The 6000-nt window shown below is 36.3% G+C and overlaps 1 protein-coding gene across 1 annotated transcript in view; it reads right to left on the bottom strand.

The window, feature by feature from the left end:
* Positions 1-6000, bottom strand: part of HOMER1 (homer scaffold protein 1) — a 130649-nt gene that overhangs the window by 67451 nt on the left and 57198 nt on the right. The window lies entirely within an intron of this gene.

Below are 6000 nucleotides of genomic sequence, written 5' to 3'. Positions count from 1 at the left end.
CCACTCCAGCAATACTCAGTTTGTTTCCTGAGATTAAGAATTCCTCATATCAGTGAGATCATGTGATACTTGTCTTTCTCTGATTGACTTATTTCGCTCAGCATAATACCCTCTAGTTCCATCCACGTTGTTGCAAATGGCAAGATTTCATGTTTTTTTTTTTGATGGCTGCATAATATTCCATGGTATATATATACATCTTCTTTATCCATTCATCTGTCAATGGACATCTTGGCTCTTTCCATAGTTTGGCTATTGTGGACATTGCTGCTATCAACATCAGGTCGATGGACATCTAAGAGCCAAGTAATCTTTAATTTTACTTACTACTCTCACTTGGCTCTTCTTTTTTTTTACTTTACCTAACAGCTGTTCCAAACCTGTGTTCAAGCCCTCTCTTTCCTCAGCTGTCTTTCCTCTCAGTGAATGACCTAACTCTTCCTTCCAGAGAAGAGAGAAACTGGCATGGACTTACTCAGTCTTCACCCTATCTGTACCTGAATATATTTTTATCCTTCCCTCCTGTCTCAGATAAAGAAGTGACTCATTTGTTTCCACCCTCCTCCCTCACAATATTACCTTCTTCAGCACAATGCTCCATCAATGATTCCCTTCCTTCTATTCTTCTCTTTCTCCTTTACTCATTCCTTACATTTAAAAGCATATGCAAATCACTCCCACACACATATTCTACAAAAAAAAAATTCTTAGCGTCACATCCTGAGATTATCATGTTAAACTCTTACTCTCCTCATACAAAAGAAAATAATATTTATGACCTTATTCTCACTACCAAACATTTCTGCCTCAAGAAGAGCCCAAAGTCACTAACTCTACTTCCTTTCATTCTAGAAACTACTTCACCTTGCTCTTCTTTACCAACAGTCCACCTGTAATTACCAGTGAACTCCAGTTTGTTAGGTTTAAAGTCTTTTTTTTTTTTTAAGATTCTATTTATGTATTTGACAGAGAGAGACAGCAAGAGAGGGAACACAAGCAGGGAGAGTGGGGGAGGGAGAAGCCGACTCCCCGCTGAGCAGGGAGCCTGATGCGGGGCTCGATCCCAGGATCCTGGCATCCTTAAGGACTGAGCCACCCAGGTGCCCCGGTTTAAAGTCCTCTTACGTCTCATCTTATTGGAAGCCCCCTCCGACACTGATAAATCACTGCCTCTAACTTAAAATGCTCTTCTCTTGACTCCTGTGCTAACATTTTCTGCTGCTTCATTTCCTACCACTTTTCAGTGTCTTTCCCTATATCTTCCTCAAATTTAAGTGACAATTTCTGACCCTTCCCATTCTATTTTCTTTCTGGATGATATCATTCTCTCCTACAGCTTTAACTACTGCTCATTTGTTGATTACTCTTGAGACTTAGCTCCAATTCATAATTTCTATCTACAGGACATATCCCCTTAATGCCTCATTAGGATATAAATTCAGTATCTGAGGTGGAAATCCTCTTCTGAAGTTCATGCTACAAACCAACAAAAGAAGTTTCAAAAACATCTTGCTCTTCCTTTACCAGCCTCCCTCACCAATCCTTCAAGTCCTGTATTTCCTCCAAGTTCAGTCAATTTCACTACTGTTAGTTCTAGTCCTCTCTAACCTCACTGCCAACACCTCACAGGTAAACCCAATAGAGAAATGGATAAACACTCCACTGAGACAAGTAACAGGATTAGAGACTCTAAGTCCACTGCCCTTACTTTGGACAGCAAACAATAATATCCAGAGAATTCTAGTGAACATTTCCTGAGATTGTAAAAGTTGTTTTGAGGTATCTGGTTCAGTAAAACCACATTTGTTACGTGATACTAAGAAAGTATCATATTAATTTATAGGCATTCACTAATTCTAATGGTTTATTTGTGGGTTAGATATGTAACTAAAATAGTTCAAAGGCAGTAACACTTGGCTAATGCAGACCACCTTTCAAAAAAATCCACTTATAACAAGTGACACCCTTGTTAAAGAAGATCTAAAACATTTGAGACTTATTATACTTGAAATGTCCAGAGAGATCATATAGTTCAAAACTCTGACCTTGTAGATTTAAGACCTACTACCCAGGCAAGTCAACTCACTTCTGTAAGATCAAACAGCTAGTCACAGAGATACTAACAATCAGTTAAAATAAACCAGAGCCTCATTTGAGTAAATACAATTTATCTTTAATTTGAACATTAAAAAATTATGGTATTTATAACAAAGCTAAAGAGGCTTTGTTCCTTCTTTGAATACACACACACGTATATGCTACTTTTTCTATAAAGTGAATTTTAAAACATCTTGAGAAAAAGCTAGCCTAAATATAGATTAAGAGAGCTACAATATATGGGGGAAAAAATCCATAACTTGTGTTTGACTACAAACAACTGAGTAAATACTTCATTCAACTTAAAAGTCTTCATCAAATGACAGCTAAAACTTACTTTTTTCTAAACTCCAATGAAGAAAAAATTGCATTATATTTATTTGATTATATAGCCCCCTTTTCTTCAATGCGCATTCTGAGGAAAGCACTTAACAAGTTAATTCAAATACAGTATTTTTTTTACCGTGCACTATATAAGAAACTTCAGATTTATAGCCAGTCATTACTCTTGATTCTATGTCAAATTGTTTAAAAGATTCCCATGGAAATCCAAGAACATAAGATCTCCAAGAGAAAAAGTTCTAAATTAATGTCTATTCATTAAAGAAGGACATGAAACCAAGTAACAACTAATACATAATTCATCTTATTCCTAGAGATGTTATCTTGATCAAGACAACATAAAGACTATCTGACATGACCACACATTTTATCAAGAGTACAATCTTAGCTCAAGAGTTTAAGAATGGGGAAGTGGCTAACTTGGCCCTAAATGCCAGACTCTCTTCATCACATGCCTTTAGGGATGTGGGAACAATTTGTCTACAGCACTACTTCTCAAAGTGGGATCCCCAAATTAACAGGATCAGCATCTCCTGGAACTCTGCCAGAAATGCAAACTCTGAAGCCCTAACTCAGCCCTACTAAATCAAAAATGCCAGGAGTGGGACTCAGCATTTGTGTTTTAACAAATTTTCCAGGGTACTCTGATGCAGGTTTTATTCAACTAAGGCACCTTTATCTTTCTAAGTAACTATTATGTGCCAGATACTATGTCAAGGCTTTACATCATCATCTTCAACATTACAACCACATCACCAACAACAGCTGTTAACATTTACGATATACTCTATGCTAAGCACTTTGTAATCCTCATTTAATTCTCACAATAACCCTATAAGGAGATATTGGGGTTTTTTTTTTCATTAAGTTTTTTATTTTAATACCAGTATAGTTAACATATAGTGTTATATTAGTTTCAGGAGACATTGTGCTGTGCTTATTCTCATTTTATAAATTTAAAGAAACAGTAACTTGCCTAAATTAAAAACAAACAAACAAAAAAACCCCCCCAAAAAACAAAAAACCCCAGTAAGGGTTAGAGCCCAGATCCAAAGCCAGGCTCTAAAGCCTACATTAGTGTCATTATCATATGACATCACCATTATCATTGTTACTGCCTCCAACAAGCCTATAACCTAAGAAATGTAATCCCTATGTTACAGATGTGTAAAGAGAATCGGGTTAAGCCATTTTCTCAAGACCAAATAGTGACAAAAAATAATTTATATCTAAGTACGTCTGATTTGAAAACTCATACTCTTAACCAGTCTGTTATCCCTCCTAAATAAAAACAAAAGCTATGACTGATTGAATGCCTACTACTATCAATTATTCCATTTAACCTCTTGATCCCCTTGCTGAATTCCTGAGTAATATTCTATACCTCAGGCAGAGGGTTAATTTAGCAGACTGGGTTAAATCAAGGAGAATCAAGCTCTGTCCTCTAGCTGAGTAGAATCAGAGTGGCCAGCAGTCATACATTTCAAACTAAAACAGAAATAGTAATGACATCTGCAAGGGACTGTCACAAAAGGGGAAGGTGAGGAAACAAATGAAAATAAATATATTTTTTTTAACTATTACTCTGGCTTCTGTACATTAAATTACCAATCAGACTTCAAATGCTTTGAAAAGATAACTTAGGGTCAGTATATTTTGGCTTTCAAATACTGATGAACTTAGGATATTTTTTTATTCCTTATATTTCACAGTATTTTCCATATATAAACATCTTGGATATATTCCTTTGATGAAAGTCAAGTCTTAAAGATATCTCTTCCACCAAAGAGTAGCAGGTATCTTACCAGCAACTTGTTCATGGCTAATTAAACAAAAACAAGTTATGATCAAAGAAATAGGAACTAAGTACAATGGACAAGTGTAATATATAATTTTATTGGAGTCCTCTGCATATTCCCTAAGGCATGTGCTACAACATCCTCTTACAACGCTAGAATCAAACACCTGAAGAACGAGAGCTACCAGTACATGTACTAAATATTACATAGGTTTTTATGAAAAGTATCACTATACTACCATAGCACTTAGGGAAGATACAGAGTCAAGGGAAGTTTCAAAATGATCATGTTATTCCAGGTCACTGCAAGTGTGGAGGAAGTGTAATGGAGCTTTGGCTTAGATCCAGAGTACACTTTTAGTCTATGAGGAAATACATACTTTACGCATACTTAACAGAGCCCTCCTTTCCTTTAAAAAAAAAAAAAAAAAACCACAAAACTCTTTATACCAGCAGGGTTTACCAAATAGAGTTGGGTGCCAGGGGTGAGAAGGAAGGTAAAGAGCAAACAATGTTCGAAAATGGCTAGTCAGTAAATTCCCAGGCAATTCCTATTCACTTTCCGAGGAAAGTGTTATGGAAATCTGCTACTATACTGACTTTCCAGAGAAACATTTATAACATCTGATTCTTCCTTTTCATATAAGCCTTGAGTACACTTTAAATGCTATAGAGAACCCAGCACTAAGCTGAACCCTACCCTTAAGACTCAAATTGAAATAAAAATTAATTTTAGAAAAGCCTATTAAAAAGCTGAATCATACAATGTACATTAAAGCCTTTGTAAAAGCACTGAAATATAAGTATTTAATGAACTTTACTTGGAAATCTAATTAATTTCCAACTAAAGAAAGATTATCATGAGCAAGTCACAGGTATTAAGTCAATTGTTAAAGGAAAAAGCAAATACGTGTATAAAACCTATAACCTTTGGGTCTCAGTGCTAAGTGTAAAGAAAGATGTCCCAACTGTCAGATTTAAGTACACTTAAAATCAAGATAATAGACTACTATTTTTTTTTCTATATATGTGATGTTCTGACATCTTAAAAAAAAAAAAAAACTTCCTGGCTAGCCAATTCTAAGAACAAGGGGGTGAGGTGGGAACATGCCTTTGATACGCAAACTAACCAACCCAAAACTTACCTCCCTCATCTGGCCCATGCACCCCAGGATGCAATATTCTTCTGCCTTCACCATCTGAGGGCCAGCTACCAGGCAATGAGGGACTACCCCTATGAGTTTAGAGGCTATAGAAATTATTCAACTAGCCAAACCCTAAATTGTCTACCCTGCTCTGCCATTCTTCAATATAGCTCTAGCCTCAGCTTTTCCCATGCTCCTGCTTTCTGCCTCCTGACCACCCTGAGGCTTCTCTAAGTGCCCCTCAGATGTGTGCTATGCTTCCTATTTCTAGGACCGGTGATTAAAATAAACTCTTATTTCCCTGAGCCTCTCCTCTGTCTCCTCTTGTGACTGGCCATTACAGAACACAAAATAGGCCAATCTATGCTCTTTACATATGACTGTTTTTAAGTTGTACACACATCAAAAAATCTAAGTTATAATTACTAAATTGATTTTCCCCCTAGATTCTTGCAGACAGTGGCATATAGGAAAGAAAGCTTTCTCCACTAGTATAGATTAATTGAAGGGTGCATTTCTATGTCCACCTTGGAAACTACCTTAATTTTGCCATTATTTCCCCAAATTTAACCCTGGCATAAAGGATACCATCTGAAATGAACAAGGCTCAAAAATAAG

The sequence above is a fragment of the Callorhinus ursinus genome, unplaced genomic scaffold (genome assembly GCF_003265705.2).
Source record: "Callorhinus ursinus isolate GAN/ISIS: 27379988/994484 unplaced genomic scaffold, GSC_fseal_2.0 scaffold23, whole genome shotgun sequence".
Classification (NCBI taxonomy): domain Eukaryota; kingdom Metazoa; phylum Chordata; class Mammalia; order Carnivora; family Otariidae; genus Callorhinus; species Callorhinus ursinus.
Note: the sequence above shows the minus strand (reverse complement) of the source record. Positions and strands in the feature narration are given on the sequence as shown.